Here is an 18,729-nt window from a genome sequence, read left to right on the forward strand (position 1 = left end):
ATAAGCTGAGCACTAAAGACATGGGTGCCCAGCTCAATCCTTGCATATGGCATGCACTCAATAAACAGTTGATTAATAAAATGTGAATAACACAATAAACCATAAAGGATTTAGGCATGTAGAATTTGAAAACACAAGACAATTCAATTTTTGACAGAGCTAATAATGTTAAGCAAAAGCACATGGTTGGGAAAGCAAGAGTGGGTAGCCCAACTAGGTGGGTAAGATGCAAGCAAAACCATCAACTGAGTTAGAATTGAAGTGGTTAATACAACCCCAATTGAGACTTAAAGGAAAAGCTTCAATTAGTGGCCAAAGAAGACCTAAGCCAAGGTATGGACAGTGGAGAAGGAAACTAGTTGCAACTAACATCCATTAGAAAGATCAAACTGTGCTCACCTTGGCAATAGGTATTAAAACTGGAATGACACAGAGAAGATTAGCATAGCCCTTGAGCAAGGATAACATGCAAAGTCATGAAATGTTTCATATTTTATTTTTTAAAAAAAGAATCTCCAATATTAGTTGACTGAGGTGAGAGGGAGCATAAAGTGTGGAAAGTCGGGAAGACCAGGTCTTCCAGTTGGGCAACAGGAAATACAGGGGGTGCCTTTTCAACATAGGATGGGAAATTAACATTGATAGTAAAATCATATTTTACTATTAAACTTAGATTTGTGTACATCAAACAAAAAATTTCAAGGAGAAAATGTGAGATTCTAAGGCAGACCATTGGAGAAATTAGAATTAGATATATTTTCTTATAGAAAACATAAATCAGGGCTTTGGGCTCAATCCAGAAGACTAGATCTGAGCTGTAGTAACTATCCATAGCATCAGGGGCAACTAGAAAGAAAAGACCAATGGGAAAAGAAGTAAGACACTCAGGATGTTGGAGCACGTAGGAGGCTAAAGAGTGGTCTTCAGGAAAGGACTGATCATGGTACAACTACCAGAAGATTAAAGAGAAACATCTGCCCTCTGTGGAAGACATTGGTAAACTTTAGGACTATAATTCAGGGGTAAACATTAGGTTCCTAAGTTTAAAGAAGAGCAAATAGTAAAGAATTTGATTCAACATAATATGTATATAGTACTGCCTCAAGAAATATAAAGATAACAGAATCTTAGTGCTTAGTGATACAGCAGAAATAATGAGGAACTGTGTGTGTGTGTGTGTGTGTGTGTGTGTGTGTGTGTGTAAGACCAGACAAGGAAGGGATACACAGATGAGTAGGAAATGATGCGCATTTTAAACACAAGAAAATATACTAACAACTAGTGGCCTGGTGCACGAATTCGTGCACAGTGAAAGGAAATTAATTAGAAGAAATATTTTAATATTGCTATTCATCCTTTCTCTATAATAGAAGTGTCAACCAAATTCATGACCAACAATGACAGATGGAAACACGCATGCAATTGGCACCAGCAAGAGCTTTATATGTATCGCGCATGGGTGGGTCAATTTAGCCTTTTATATACTAGTATATAGAATAAATTTGCTTAATTAGACTTGCTTTCTGATGTAGCTAAACTTTTTCTAGCCCAGTAAAGCACCCCAACTTCTCTTTCAGGTAATTGTCAGCAACACAGCGGCAAATATCAACACGAAGCACATTATTATTCCAGAGCACATGGGGAGAACAAAGGGTAAAACATTTAACTGCAGCAGTGTTTGACTATATTCTGTGCAGTGAGAAAATCTGAAGTCACTTTCAAGGTCTACCATTTCTTACTGCTTTTCAGTTGGGTCAAGTTGCTAAGTTTTCTAAATCTCCATTTTCTGGCTAATGAAAAGAAAATAGGATTCCACTGAGTCTCCTATCTACCTACTCCAGGACTTCTGTGAGATTCAGATGAGATGAGGCATAAGAAAATGCTTCACAGACATTTGGGTACAGTGTAAAATGTTTCCACATGGCTATAAAGCAAGTAGTGTTCCTGGGTTGAAGAAACTGCAAGGAGGCTAGTCGCTAGGGAGAAGAAGCCAAGCGTTGCTACGTGACGTCATTACCTGGATGGACACTTAGCATATCAGCCTTTAATATATAGAGATAACAACTCAAGAGGAAAATAATCTAATTGGCAAACTGCATAACCAGATGATGACCTTTTGAAAAGTATTTCCTCAACATCTTATTTTAAAAAAACCTGCTCTGTCCAAAATGACAAGCCCTTAATAAACACATTTGGCTATTTAAATTTAATTAACTTAAAATAAGTTTAAAATTCAGTTCCTCATTTCAACTGCTCTTGACTTTCCCAGATTGTTCACTAGAGTATGAGTGGCAAGAGAGCAAGAGTTTGGCCATTAGTTCATACTGCTATATTAGCAGCGCCTAAAGAGAGTGCCTAGAACTTATTAGATAGTCACTCAATATTTGTTGAATGAATTAATGGGCTGCATTCCAGGAGAACAATGTTTCTCCAACTTCAGCACACATCAGAATCACTTGGAACACATCCAAAACATAGACTGTTGGACTTTACCCCTAGAATTTCTGATTTAGTAGTTCAGGGGTGTGGCCCACAACTATGCATTTCTAACAAGCTACTACATTAATGCTAATGCCACTGGCCTGGGAACCACATTTTTAGAACCACTGCTATAGAAAATATCTCTTTAAACTTTTCTCTTGCTTCGATAGCTCCTGCTCCAAAAACGAACACTGTACTAGGCAGTTCTTTTGTATGATACTTAATGCACCTTATTGTTTATTTGACAAATAATCTTCTTATGGTATTATAGAAACATTTCAGCTTGAGTTTAGATTACTCAAAATTCAGACACTTTTCCCATCAATCAAGCCAAATATTTACCATAAGCATTTTTCTCCCTGCCAAGAGAAGCTAGAATTCCACATTAGCAGCTCAGCATACTACTCCTCCAGCTCATATTTGCACATTTGGAAGAAGGCTGCGAAAATACACACTATCTCTTCACTGCATGATTGCTCCATGAAGCATGTCTGCCCCCAGAGAAATCAGGTGCCTCGTGCACTGCAGAAATTTATGTGAAAGAAAGTCTGTTTATGAGAGACGAATGTGTACCCAAATTTATCTCCCAGTGACAACTTCAGAATCTGAAAATTTCCAACTTCTCCCCTTGTGAGTTGCCTGAAATTGCTGTTTTTCAAGTCAAGAACACCTGTTTAGTGTTTTTCTCCTCGCCCTCCCTGGTAAACAGAGCTGCTAGGAAAACAGCATCTGAAGGTTTTAATGAATAAGAAATACAAAGTATTGACAGATTTCAGCACATTATACAACCCTGACCCTGTCCCCCTAATGAGGGAAGATCAAAAAGCAGGAAAGCAGTTGTGCTGCTGGGTTCTGAGTTTGTTTTTAAACTGCTTCTAATGAGCTCAGGAAAAGGATCATCCTACTGAGTACAGTCAGAAGCAATTTGCATGTTGCTGTGAAATAACATATACAGACATGACTTTGGTAAGTGAACAACTAAAGGTTTGATGTTCAGCATCAGGCGCCCTTCCAAATAACTTTCCATCTCAGCTACCCGACACTCTAGCAATCAAATTTCCACTTGGGCTAAGTCTCACTATACTAGTATATGCTGTCCCAAAGAATGTATAAACACACTTTGAATAATTATAAAGGCAGTGATTATTAAGACATTTCATTTTCAAAATTAAGCTATCAGCTTTTAAAGTGTGTTCACTATTTTGGAGAAAAGGGAGAAGACCAGGAAAACATGTGAATATAGAACAGCATGACAAAAAGATGTAGAAATACATATACTTTGACACCATCAGTAAAAATGAAAAAAAGGCAGAAACTCACCGAATAGAACTGAGAGCTGCTGATTGCTATGTTTAGGAATTAAAAGTCAACAGCTGGCCTAGCATCAGGCACCATGTCTCCCACCCTTACAGTCTGACCTCTGCTCACCTCTCCACACCAAACAGGCAATGAATGTCTTAATCTTACAGCTTTCCTCCTTCCTCACTCTTCCCCTCTCTCCAACTGCCTTTCATCCATATTCAACTCATCCAACAAAGCTCCCCTTAAAATTTTTTTTTCAGGTAAATTAACATCTTCTGCCATCCTCTCTCAGATATCATGGGTGGGTACCACCACCACCACCACCACCATCAGCACTGCTCATGTCACACTACATGCTAATTGCCTTGTGTCAGTCTCTCTTACACTGCAACAGTCCCTGCCTTCAAAAGTTTGTGTTCACTGTTTTGGGGGAAAGAGGGAAGAATGAAAAGAGGAAATAAGGAAAGAAACCTTCTCACACAATACACTGTTCTGCCTCTGCATTCTTTGTCCAGTTTTCATCACAGCAAGTAGAACAGGTAAGTGTTTTGTGGTTTAAACCATTTGGGTCTTCATCTACCACTTCCTTAAGAAACCCAACTGCCATTAACAACTTTGTTCTTCTGGACTATCAAATTGTTATTTGATTCTTGTTGATGTATTATGAACACATCCAACCTTACTCACTCATCTCTAATGAGAATGGTGTCCTTGGTTGGCAATTAATTGAGGCTGCTCAACGATATCTATTTTTCTTCTATTTGTAGAAATGGGTAGGGGAAGGAAGAAATCGGTAAGTATGCCATTACTACTAAAAGTTTTTCTTCCAGAACTCCTATCCGTAACACGTCTCATCGGACATGGGAACCATTTTCTCCAGGCCAATCAGGTCATTGGTACTGAGTTTTTCTTCACAGCAAGGTACCCTAATAGCATTTTGCTCTTTCCTTCACGAAGGGAGCCAGATTATCTGCCTCATTTTCTCCAAACTATTTACATCTCAGCCAGTGTCAGATTATTTCTTGCTCTCATGCTTGGCTACCTCCATGTTGTTGACAATAAATCAAACTTCCCTGAAAGTCCCCAAATGTGGCCAGAAAGAAGAATCTGATTTTTTCTTTTTGTAATAAGCGCCCACTTGCCAATCACTGAGACTCCTTTGCACTTCCAGAGCTAAGGAGACATTCCCATTACCTCACAATGTCCCCTATTAGTTCTCTGGTTTTATTAAAACCTTTTCTCTTTCATTAAAATAAAAAGCCTCTGAAAAACTACAGTTACAGATTTTCTGAAACCCACAATTTATGGCTGCTACTGGCAACCTTCAAAAGCTTTTAAAAATAGTATGGGCTCTATTATTCTATATTATGGTAATTGTAGTAAAGATTTAAGAGGCACTTTAAGACTTTTTAGCTCTACAGTCTATTTCTGTTCCAATTTCTTACTTAGGCATTTGGGAAAGAAGCCTTATTTAAAAGCTTTACCCTCTGCCTTCTGATATACAGCTTCCCTCTTAACTACAGTAACTAGACCTCACCACACAATTAGGGAAGCTGGGTGTCCAATTAGAGCTCAGCAAAACGTGGGGCAAAGCACATCTTTCCAGAAGCCCATTGCATTTATATGCACCTGACAATAATCAAAATGTGTCTCCTGTGCTATGGACCTTTGACCCTTTTGTTATGCTTCACATCCTCTTGTTAACTCCCTGTCCCTCCTCTGGTCCCACAGGAAATCAGTGAAGATAATCATAAGATTAAATAACTCCAATGCCACTGCTAAAACGTTCAAAGCCATTAATATAACAAACGCCCAAGTGGCCACAGGGATGTATGTGGTATTGAAATTAAACTGACCTCGCCCTGTCCTCCACATAGATCTGTTCTCGCTAGTTAACCTGTGTGTTTCCCTTCTTGTCTAGTCTAGGATGGTTACAATTCAAAACAACCGAGGAAACAGCTGAGAGATTTCCACAACCCTGAGCATGCGCAAAAAAATCCCAGTCTAACGGTTGCCCCCGCATTGTCCTTTGTGTTCAATGCTCCAAGTGGGATGAGCGTTTTAAACACAATTCCCTCCACATGCCACACTGCTCAGGCATTTTTCTTGGGCACGTACCATATGGAAAACCACACATTCTCTGCTCCTTCCTTCCCCTCCTTGAGGATTTCAGCAGCATCTGGACAGCATAACTCTGCAACAGTCCCCACCTCTGCAAAGGACAGAGCCAAATCTCAGACCTTCCTCGTTCTGACAAGAGCCCTCCCACTAGAGCCCCAATATTTTATTGTGTCAACAGTTACAGCTAGGGAGCTTTTCACAGGAACTTCCTCACTGAGCACGCCATCCCCCAACTGCCAGCTTGCTCCCAAAGCAAAGGATAGCTCTATTCCACACCCGCGGTAAATAATCGTGTTTCTGCTTTGTTTCGCCTTGCTCCAACTTCCCATGTAAATTTCAGAATAGTGAAACACACGGTGCTTCCTGCCCACTGGTATTTTATGATTTTAATTTGCTCGAAAAGCTCTGAATTTCATTATATTTTCCCATTTGGTGCATGGGATTTTTACAGTTAACAGATGTTCACTTAATAGAGCCTCCTAGTGAGCAAATTCGTTTTTTCCCTCTGGTATTCATGTAACTTTCTAGTCCTGCAGTAGCTGTTTCTGGGGCCTGCCAAGTTTTCCGGCAGCGGAAGCACAAATGGAAACGTGAAGCAGCTCTTTGAAAATGTATATCCTCAGTCCTTCAGTCTCGCTTATCCACTGAACTCCTTCCTCATTAACACCATGCGAGAGAGCCTGCAGGGGAAGCACCAGCTTCAGACACTAGGCAGGTTTCGCTCACAGATGCAAAGATGTTCTGCACCCAATAAGTATTTTCTTAGCCTGCGGCCACTGCAAATGCCAAAATTTTTTAATGCATCTAAAAGACTAAGAGTTTCCCAAACAACTGGTCTTGACCAATCTCTAACTAGTGAGTGGTTTGGAGCTTTTTACTCCAATATACCTCAGGACATTAAAATAAGTCACAACACAGAAGCAAGGTTCCTATCCCAGAATTCTGAGATGTCGCTTAAAGTTTCTTACTTAACTAGGAAATTCAGGTTACAAACACAACCTAAAAATTTGAATATCCAATGTCCCATCAATTTGATTCATGATACAAAGAATGAATTCTCTTGAGAGTCCATTTGAAACCCCAAATTATCCCAATAAGTAACACAATTACAGGACAAATTTTTTTATAAGGAAACTGAGATCTCAACTTGCAAAAGGTCCTCCTGGTTATTTCTTGGTATGACTCTTAAGAATAGGGCCTGTGACAAGTAAAGGATAATAAAAAGGGGGATGAGAGGGACTTGGGGGTGTCATCAGATTTTTTTTATTGATTTCAGAGGGAAAGGGAGAGGGAGAGAGAAATAGAAACAATGATGAGAGAGAATCATTAATGGCTGCCCCTGCAGGCTCCCTATTGGGGATCAAGCCCACAACCCAAGCATGTGCCCTCGACCAGAACTGAACCTGGGACCCTTCAGTCCACAGGTCAATGCTCTATCCACTGAGCCAAACCGGCTAGATTTGTCATCAAATATTCTCTCCTGATTGAAGATCCCTAAACATCGGCAATGGACTTTCTTAACCTTGGAGGCCATTAAGAGCTGTCTGGCTTTCTAATGTGGTCTATGCTAATGCTCTCATCTAGATGTTTATATGCCGACCAGCTTTCCATTCTGGCTGTGACACTGACAGTCTCTAAATTAATCATCCCTCAGGACTTGGGCAAATGTCCCTCCTTCATGCAGTTCTCCAAGATCCCCACCACTTATCCTCAATCAAATTAATATGCATCTTTTTTGTAGCTTAGAAACCCATTATTTTCCAAATGCCTCACTGAACAGGTAGGTGTGCTGAGGTTTTTAGCATTTTCACAAGCTGTGTGACCCTGGGCTGGTGAATTTTCCTCTCTGAGCCTCAGTTCCCCTGTGAGTAAAATGAAAATAATAGGACCTACCATACAGGGCTGTTAAGAGGACTAACCTGGATCAGTTACATAAAAAAGATAAGATGATGCCTAACACAGTTCAAGTGCTCAATAAATATTAGGAGAGATGATAATAATCAACGTTCAGAAAACCATTCCTTGGGAAGAAATACCGCTTTCCACAGAGAAACCAAACACAATTGCTCCAGCAATAACTTGTGGTTGTGTAGTGATTAAACACTACGTTGGCAGTAATGAACCAGCGACCTGGGTCATCACCAAACCCCAGGGTCTCTACTGCTACTATGGGGGCATTTAGATGTTTGTGTCTTTGATGTTTTTATGGGGGGGGGGGAGGCTTTTCATTGGCAACGTGTTGGTAACTCTAAATTATAAAGAACTTTATCTGCACCAGCTAATCAATATTCTCTCAGCATGCTCAGCTCCTCGCCTCTCAGACGCATAAAATAAATGGTTGGTCAGCAGCACAATTTAGTTGTGATGGCGGCGGTAATTTTCCCCCCTAAATTATTCACCTTCTCAAAAAGCAATTTGATAAATGTTTATTTCTTCATAATAGATTCTAACAACCGCTGATTTGTGACCCTTGCCTCGGACTGAATTTAAATTGGGGAGGAGGGAAGGACTCCAGGAAAATGCCAAGACGGGGTCACAGACGAGGTCTGGGACTGCCTTCTCCTTGCTCCCCGAGAGCACGCTGGCCTCCCCTGGCAGGAGGGCACTAATTGGATTTGAGAGAGTAATGAATGAGAGGCGCACAGGAACACAACCTACAGGGGGAACGCCAGCACCTCAGGCTTGGCAGGAGATTGGGGAGCACAGCCCCGGGGAGGAGCCCCCTGGCCAGGCCAGAGACCAACACGTGGGGTTGTCCTGACAGAGATCTGGGTGATGAGGAGACAGGTGAGAGGCAGGGGAGGCGGAATTCTGAGGGCTTTCTGGCATCAGCAAGCTTTCTGACCAGGAGACCTCAACTTAAAAAACAATCAAGTATATATGAGGTGATACTCTTCTTGCTGCCTCTTCTGAATAATCTCTCTCCAATGGCCTCAGACTACCATTTAGAATCTAAACGGTTCCTACTTGAGAAAAAGCAAATGCTTCTTGCAGGTAGCTGGGTAGGAACGTGGTGCACCCTAAGAACCCTTCTCCTGCTGCCCTATCGTCTTAATCTCCTTGATGGCAAATGACTGAGGGTTTCCACAGCCTTTTCTTCACACATCTAAGAAGAGTGTTATTTTCCTGCACAGGAAAAAGACAAGCGTTAACGCATGCTCTTGGCTCTTGTCCCAGCCGTGTAACCATGTGATAGAAAGTCCCTCTCTGCGAAGGCACAGGGCACACCCTGACTTCTGTCCTGCCTGCAGCGTGAACAGATTGCTGGGCTTCAGCTTGGTTGGGACTGCAAACTTCTAATCAATCACTCACATTCCCCATGTTCAAAGTCTCTGGCTTGGAAAATTCTGGAAAAGGACCCACATTAGATTCTTTAATGTAGGTGATCCTGAGCTTTGACACTGTTTTATTTTTCCAACCACCATGTTCAACATACATAATTTTTAAAAGAATGCAGAATTTATTCCTAAGCGAGGCAGGTTCCCAGGCTTTTGTACTCATGGTCACTCTCATTTTAGGCCTCATCTTTTAGATAAAGCCTGTAAACTCAAATACCTACAGTGAAGGGATTAAGCAGTACAAACTGGCAGTTACAGAAGAGTCACGGAGATGTAGATTACAGCATAGGGACTATAGTCAATAACATCATGATAAATATGTATGGGCCAGGTGGGTACTTGAAGCAGCAGGGGGACCACTCTTTAAAGTACAAGATCTTCTAACCACTTTGCTGTACATCTGAAACAGATACAGAATAAAAGGAATGTAAACTATAATTTGAAAATGTTAATGGGAAAAAATACCTACAATAGTCAGGAAAAATAAATGAGCGCATCCACAGGGCAAATGCAGCCATATGTCAGGGTGGATAATCACACTCACCCTCTCAACCTAGTGTTTTTGAGCTGAGTACCAGCTGCCTAACCAGACCCAGCAGCCCTGAGTAAAGCCCGAGTGAGTTGAATGAATTGCTCAACATCAGAAAACTGGGAAGAAAGACGTTATCCACAACCGAGATCTCCAAAGGTCCATGACAACCTAAGGGACAATTCAACCTTCTCCTGGGTCCTTCCCACCCAGCACCGCTCACACACTCTCAGTATTATAATTATCTGCATCATGTTTTTACTCCAGACAACTTCACAGAGTAAAGGCAGCGAGTAATGACGGACAGGCCTAGGGCTTTGCTGTCTGGTTTTAATCCCACCTGTTTCTCTTGCTATTTGTGTGGCTTTGTGCAAGTTGATTAAGTTTCTAAGCATCCATCTGTTCTTCTGTAAAGCGGAAATGAATGTCTCGTCCACTAGGATGTTGACATATAGCAAGAACCAAACAAATGCCAGGTCTTCCTTTCCCTCTTCTGCCCACTCCCCAGGCTCTCAGCTGAGCTAGACTTTCAGGACAAGGCACACACCTTGGGAGCAGTCAGCAGTGAGGATCCCCTGACTCCTTGCTCAGATTAACAAGAAGCATGCAAAGCTCAGTGGAGCTATGGCTAGGGCGCTTGGCTCTACCGAAGGCATCCCTCCCTTTTCTCATTTATATTTTACAAGACCCAGATCTGTCACTCCACATCTACTTTGCTCCCACAGGACAGAGCTGACCTAAAAGTGTAAAGTGAGAATATCAGTGATCATTTTGCCAGATATAATAGCAATGATTAGTTGGAGAAGAGAAAGGCTACTTCTCGGCTGACAGGAGAGGGCAACTGGCAAAAAAGATGGAATAACCAAAAATACCCTTAGAACCTCCAGATAAAGTAATAGAGAAGTTCAAGAATCTGGTTCAATGCTATTAGTTTGTATTCAAGGAGGAAAAAATAAAATACCTTTCCAAAGCCCTGTATGGCAAGTAGCACTTTTTCTCCAACAAAAAAGACAAAAGCAAAGATGAAAGTAAATGTGATTCCTTTTGAAGGGGGAAAAAAAGTATATTCACTCTTTTTCTTTTTAGCAGCCACTATGTGCTTTCTGTGGTGCTACATACAGGGTGAGGCAAAAGTAGGTTCAGAGTTGTTCATATGGAAAATAATACAATAATTAGTGAATAATAATGCAAGAATAACTTGTTTCACATACTCACAACTTTAAACCTACATTTGTTCTACCCTGTATAACACAAACTGCTCCCTGCGCCTTATGAAACCAATGCTTAGATGGAGAAAGAAGACAAAAAGGGAAGATTATTAACTTCATGAGAAATATATTTAGTTAGCAGACACTTGATAAATTCAAAGGTTACTGAAGACAACGTGATAGAAAATTCATTCAGATCTCCCCTCCTCCCTTCCTTTTATATATACATCCAATCAAACACAAAACCCCATCTTTCTTCCTCTCCTCCATGTCTTCCCAACTCTTTCTTTCCATCACCACTCCCCTAAATTGGGCACCAACATCTCTAGCCTTGACTGTTTCAAGGAGCTTTTGCGGCCTCCAGCCTTACCCCTCTCTATCTTTAACTTGGAAGGATGTTTTTCTAATGAAAATTGTGCTTCAGCTACACTGGGGAAGCTGCCTAAACTTCAGAATAAAATCAAAATAACTTTAAACAATATGAGAGTCCATTGTGCTTTGTCTGCCTCTTCAGTCTTGTCTCCAACAAACTATCCCTGGATTCAAGGCCGAACTGAAGGATGGGTCTCCTGCCAGTCTTTGGAATACTCTCTTCTCTCTGCACAGAATAACCTCACTGTCGTTCATTTTCTTATATGTGGGTTATTCCTCTTCACTTTTTGGATTCAGCTTAAGATGTCCATCTCCATGGTATCTCTGACCCTTCACACAGACCGACAAGCAGAGATATCACAAAACTAGTCCCTAGGTACTCTACCTGGGTACAGAATAGTAAATACAGAATAGTATTTACCCTCATCATGATATTATATTGGAATCTCTGTTGACTTCTCTGTCTCTCCATTAGACTCAAAGATCACTGAGGCTGGGAGTTCTCATTGTAGTAGATTTCCAGTGACTAAGAGAGATTCTAATAGACACGGGGCAGTCTAAGAAAATAGTTATTAAATGAATGAGTATATTAGAGTTACTGGGTAAGATGTTAGGGAGGAGATGAAGTTCTCAATAAGTTTCAGAGGAACTTAGGTAAAATGAAATGGAGAGACGTCCCAAAACGTTTTATCTTCAATAGAGCTGCCCAAAATGTAAATTCCTTAATGGTTAACACCAGAAAATATTAATATTTTATCACAAAGAATGTTCCAATTTAAAGTTAGTCTCCATATAAAATAAAATAGAGTATTGAAGGGGATAAACTTTTGGAGGATAGAACAAAACTCATTCTTTTTTTATACACTAGTATATATTTTTTAATATATTTTTATTGACTTCAGAGAGCAAGGGAGAAGGACAGATAGAAACATCAGTGATGAAAGAGAATCATTGATTGGCTGCCTCCTGCACACCCTGCACTGGGGATTGCAACCTGGGAATGTGCCTTGACCTGGAATCAAAATGTGACTTCCTGGTTCATTCATTGATGTTCAACCACTGAGCCATGCCAGCCCGGGAAAAGTCATTTCTAGACTCCTTCATTTTAGTCTATTTACTCTACCAATCAGCAAAACTACACTTCAGTTGGGGGGGAAATGCCCTAGATGAGAAAACATATTTGTTTCCAAAACATTAAGTGCTAGATCTGGGGTGGGCAAACTTTTTGACTCAAGGGCCACAATGGGTTCTTAAACTGGACCGGAGGGCCGGAACAAAAGCATGGATGGAGTGTTTGTGTGAACTAATATAAATTCAAAGTAAACATCATTACATAAAAGGGTACGGTCTTTTTTTTTTAGTTTTATTCATTTCAAACGGCCGGATCCGGCCCGAGGGCCGTAGTTTGCCCACGGCTGTGCTAGATGGTGATGAAAATAAAATTCATGCTCCACAGAACAGTATTTAATGGCTTATCACTATACCATGAGCCCAAGTGTCTTAATCTGACACTTTTAATATCCCCATCTTCTTTTCCTTTCTTGTCTCTTTCCTGTTATCATTTCTTTCTGTACCTTTTGCAGTTCCATGGGATCTTAATTATTCCCAGATAAACCATAGGTTATTTTTATACCTCTGCCTTCCCACATCTTGCAACTTTTTCCAGAATAGCCTTTTCCTTTCCTGAGCTGGTGCACTCACTCATTAGTGCTTGATTCAAATTCTTACCTCCCCTGTGAAGCCATTTACATCCCCTCCAAAGATGAATTAATTCTCCCACTCCATTCTAATACTTTCTGGGGAGCACTAGTTTTATGGAATGTCAATAGGTTATATAGGGAACAAAGGTTCCCATTATCAATAAGTTGTGAAATATTTGGCTAATGATGTACCATGTCTGTAGCATGTCTTAGTTCTTATGTGCAGTGTGAAACTTAAAAAGAGATTATGGTTTAATATAGTTTTCAAATGTATGTAACATAAAATTCTTAAAGCTAGGAATTCCTTTCTTCACAAATAGCTTGAATGGCTAGTGTTCTGCATAATATTTTAGGAATGTGACTTATTTTGTGTTATCTACACGTCAGTTTCCCCAAAGAATCTGTATGCTCATTGAGAGTAGAACTGATTTCTTACTGGTCTTTGCAACCAGTAATTATTATACAGTAGCAGTAGTTAATGTATATTTCTTGAATTAATTTATAGAAAGAAGGGTGCCAAAAAAAAAACCAAAGTAATAGGGATGGCCAGTCTTATGTAGCACTCACGATAGAAGTAAATACACACTTTCATATACCCACCCCCATCCATACAAGCCAATGTAATATGACTTAGTTGCAAGTGACAAAAACCCAACCCAAACTAACCTTTCCAAAAGAAAAATGTTGGCAATGTAGCTGGAATGGTGGAGTAGGTTAAAGAACTGATGGAAGGCCACAAAAATCAGGACCTCAGGAAAAGAATGAGTAACTCCATGCTGTTGGGACACACATGTTCTCTCTATATTCATCTTCCATCACTGCAACACTCTGTCCTCTTAGCATTTCTGTGTCCTCTCACTGAAATAGGGTAGTCAAAATAGTAGGAAAAACAGGAACCATAGCCAAGCAAGTACCCTCAGCAGAAAGTGTAAGCCTCTTTCTCCCAGTGTCTATATATCAATATCACTTAAGCACTCTGCTGGTCTTTGCACAGTCCACAAGCCCACCCATGCCTAGGACCAATTTCTATTGGCAGGGAGATGGATAACAGAACCAAGGCCTGAACCCAAATTCCAGCCATCCCTGTGTTCAGTAGCCTTGGTGAGTTACCAAAAGGGGAGATAGAAAAGCTTGATGAGCAGACCAGTGAAGTACTACTACCTTCCACTCGAGCTGGTTAAACATGACTCACCTCTAAGGCTGTCCAGATACTCTACCCTTGTAACACAGGAAAAGGACGTTTTGTTGTTGTTGTTGTTGGGAAACCTCTGTCTTACATTCTATTTTGGCTGCAAGCATCTCTCCCCCACTGTGAAGGAAGAGCTTTCAAACAGCAGAGCAAAGGGACATAGAGAATATATACTTAGTTTATTGAAGCAGAAAGATGCTATGTTTGACTTTAAAATGCAAATATCTGAGCTCTTTTAAAATCCCTGGAAGCTAGGTAACAAGAGAAACACCTGTCTGATAGGTTAATCATGTGAAGGTAGGCCTTTATTTCATGTGTCTTTTTCTGGTAGAGAAATACAATTTGTCCCCCAGACTACCCATGAAATCTGGGTAGAAACAGGCTGAGTTATATACAAGACTAGTACAATCAGCATAAATCTAACATTATTTAATATTTATCTTTTCCACTATATCAGGAAAAAGTTTGGCAGAACCACTTCGATCCCACTTTCCTATGCTGCTTACCTAGAGGTTTCTAGTCACCAATGGAGCAGTTTGATTTTTTGAGAGACAGAGAGAAAAATGAAGAATTAAAATTATAATTAGAAAAATTGCCTCAATCAGAATTGCACTTCAAGATGCTTGAATGGATGGGCTAAGTAAGTTCAGACATCCATTAGTTTCCAAATTGAATTAAAATATATTGAGTGCTAATTTGGAAATCTAAAAGCAGCCAGCTGGAATAGAAGGGAATTGTCTGGGTCTAAAAGGGTAGTGCAGGCAACACAAAGCGAGGAAAGATGATGGCATGTTTGCTGACCTGAAAGAACAAAACAGAAGTCTTAAAAACCACTAGTAATTTATTACAGCCCATTATACTAATATTGCTGTTTACTCCAAGCCTGCATAATGGGGGGTCGCTTTTGATTCTGCACAGCACCATAGCCCAGGCCTAACCCTCCTCTCGGCTCCTTCCACAGGAAGCCCTTTTTCTCTGCCATTTGCCGTGTGCGGCACAGATGACCTGTGGTAATTGCTGAAGACATTTTCACCCATACATTTCAGCAAATGTAATTTCCTTTTGATGCCACCACATCCTGTCCCCGCCCTGCTGTGCCAACCAACTCCAATCATCACAGGACCAACATTCAGATAGAGATCAAGTAATGCAGCCAGCTGTATCACAACTTTTGACTTTCAACTTTGTACTTATTCGGGTGCGCATATTATCATTTGAGAAAATGAAAAACATTTTTTTTCCCTCTCATGAAAATAGCTTTTGGCCCGGTGTGAGGTTGGTGGAATTGTCCTGAGTTTTAAAAACAAATAATCTTCATATAATTTGGCTCTAACAAAAGTCCTTTAAAAAAAATAATGAATGCTTTTCTTCACATTTCAAAAGCACCCAGTGATTAAAATATTCATTAATTATGGTCTTGGAAAATGAGTCCTTATTTTTAAGACTGTCTTCCAAAAATCTGAATCTTTAAAGTGATTTACTTTTTGAAGGAAGAAAAGGGGAGGTTGGCCAGTGTCTCAGTGGTTGAGCGTCGAACTATGAACCAAGAGGTCATGGTTTGATTCCCAGTCAGGGCACATGTTCCCGTTGCAGGATCAATCCCAGTAGGGCGCATAGGAGGCAGCCAATTGATGATTCTCTCTCATTGATGTTTCTATCTCTCTCTTCCACTCCCTTCCTCTCTCTGAAATCAATAAAAACATTTTTTAAAAAGGGGGGTGGAGGAAAAAAGTGGGTGGAAGTATTGCATAATAAGGATTTCATTAAAAATTACTCCAAAACTTAGAAGCATAAAACAATCATTTGTTAGCCTCATGGATTCTTTAGGTCAAAACTTTGGATAAGAAACCATGGGAATGGCTTATCTCTGCTCCCTGTTGGCTGGAGCCTCTGCTAGAAGGCTTGAAAGGTGAGGTTTGGGAGCATCTGCAGGCTTACCCACTTGGCTGTCTGGCAATCAATGGTGGCTATCAATTGGAGAAAAAAGCTGCTGCTGGTGTCAGCTGGAATACATACACATGGCCTTTCTTCCTCATACAATGATAGTTTGGGACCAATACAACGTGACCCCAAAAAGCAAACCATGACACGCCTTACTATCACTTGCCCAGAGAGACACCTAGTGGACTGATGGACTAATTCTCATTGGAGACCAGCTAACAAACACAATATATCATTTGAACCAAGGTCACTCCACACCTATCTCATCTTAGGAAGGAAGGCTGCCTAAAAAGAAAAAAATAGACTTGGATAAATTCTTGGACTTTGAACTGGCTGAATATTTACCCAACGAAGATTGTTTTATACCCGAGTTTGAGTTCATTTTAAACATGAAGTTTAAATATATCCTGTTATTAACAGAAATGGAAGTCCAAGAACAAGACAAAATTAGACAAAAATCATAGAAAGCCACTTTATTTTGACATCTAACTTGTAATACATATATATTTGGCCCCAGTGAACTAGGAATCTATTTAAACTTTTAATATGTTAAAAAGCAAGATCTTTCTTGGGCCATAATCCACTTGAGATGATGAACTGTGTCATCTTTCATCTTTCATGCACTTAATTTTTATTGAATATCTACAATGACCAAGGTATTCTAGTAGGGACTAAAAGAACAGAAAGAATGGCCCAGGCCCTTCCCTTAAGAAGCTCAGACACTACAGTACAGAAAGAAAGTAATTATTTTAATAGGGGAGCTCCATTCATAAAAAAGGGATCCCATACATGTTTTTAAAAACCTCAGAGAGAATGCAGGAATCATCAAAGTTTTACACAAAGTAGGAAAATATTCCTAATAAATAGCAAATGGTCTATTACTATCTGCTTTGCTCAGTCAGCCAGTGCAGAGTAGTAATAACGTCAAGGTAGTAGAGTCATTTACCTTGTGATCTGGTTGACTCCACACATGACAAACAGTCCCAAAGTTGTAATTATGTTCCTGCTTCCAGTTTCCAATTAGAAGGAAGACTGACTCCTAAGTGTGTATGCTTGAAAGGCATTCATTCCCACTATCAGAAAAGACTTCAACACTTAAGAGCTTCTGACTGTTGCTCTGCTCCCTCAAGTCACCATGAAGCTAGAGAGAGCAGAGAGATGTCAATTAGGAACCATTTGGAAACCTGGACATACCATATTTTACCAAATCTAAAACATAATCAATTATAAGACACTCCTTTTTTTATTTACCACTAGGAAAGACAAATGGTGTCAAATAAACTATGACACTACTCTATAACATTCTCACATCCCAAATTCAGAGAATGTCATAGGGCAGAAAAAAAAACCCATCTTTTCTCAATGTTAAAAGAATGCCTTGTATATAATAGACATGGCATAAATATATTTGGATAAATGGCATAGTCATCTAAAAATGAAAAAAGAGTTAATGTGCTTAACCCAATCCTAAGGCTCTGATCAGTATAAATGGAGAAAAAATTTTAAATATGAAATTGGGTTATGCTACTTGAGTTACCCTTCAACAGAGCTTCTAGAAGATTTTTTAGTTTTTCATGGTTAAGGACAATTTGAAATTGGAAAAGCAAATCTAGAGTTGCAACATAAGGAGTACCTATTGAGGAGCCAAATTAAAGTGTTAATTCTTGTGTATAGAACTTCCCTTTTACCTCCACCTCAGGGGACTCAATACCTCTGGCTTTGGGAATAACCAGGTCACCACAGACCAAGACAGGAGAGATGACAATAAAGTGATAACTTTTAATGCAGTGGAATGACAAGGATCATTTGAGGATTAGAGAAAGGATATGAATAAAGGAACAAGAAGACCCTACCAGTAAATGGGCCCAGGACTACCCACCATCATCAGAGCAAACATTTTCTAAGTGCTTACAGGTACCAGGTACTCAGGTGCTACAGAATGACTTGGGTGGGTTAACTCCATTTCCCACCTCTATTAAATATCCTTAGTTTGCACATGTGGTTTAAGCAAATCAAGCAGACTTTAAATAAGGGACAAAAGGGGGTGGGGGACTCATTTATTTGGTGTCTCAGAACAAAGGAGAAAAAGATAGTAATATTTCCAATTCACCCAGCTTCCATCCTGGGTTTCAAGAATTGGACGTGTCATGTATTGAGACAGATGTCATTGACATTGTTATGATTCTTCTAGAAACATCGTTCCCATCCCTGACGGAGATGAAGGATTTGAGAAGGGTCTTGGGACTTTTTCTTGATGTAGTGGGTCTAATGAAAATGTCAACAGCTCCAGTCTGCATCTAGATTTCAGAGCATTTAAAGGACCTCTCACAACTTCTGTCTGTCTGAGCAGAATCAGCTTCTCCCAAGTGCCCTTTCTCCAAGCATAACACACCAGAAAGAATAGCAGGGGGAAATTCTTAGAGAGTTATTTTATCCTAAGATCCAGGAGGAAAGAGAGAGGCTGTTATAAAAGGAGACTTGACTTCGGGCGGTTAACACACAATACAATATACAGGTGATGTATTAGAGAATTGTACACATGAAATCT

The 18,729-nt window shown here is 40.1% G+C and overlaps 1 non-coding gene across 1 annotated transcript; it reads left to right on the forward strand.

Annotated features, from left to right (window-relative positions):
* Positions 1-391: 391 nt before the first annotated feature.
* Positions 392-496, forward strand: LOC139011833 (U6 spliceosomal RNA). Its single transcript, XR_011471663.1, has one exon. It is a non-coding gene; the product is annotated as a U6 spliceosomal RNA (small nuclear RNA).
* Positions 497-18,729: the final 18,233 nt, after the last annotated feature.

The sequence above is a fragment of the Myotis yumanensis genome, unplaced genomic scaffold, assembly GCF_028538775.1.
Source record: "Myotis yumanensis isolate MYYU_CA2020_CCGP unplaced genomic scaffold, mMyoYum1.0.hap1 SCAF_5, whole genome shotgun sequence".
NCBI lineage: Eukaryota > Metazoa > Chordata > Mammalia > Chiroptera > Vespertilionidae > Myotis > Myotis yumanensis.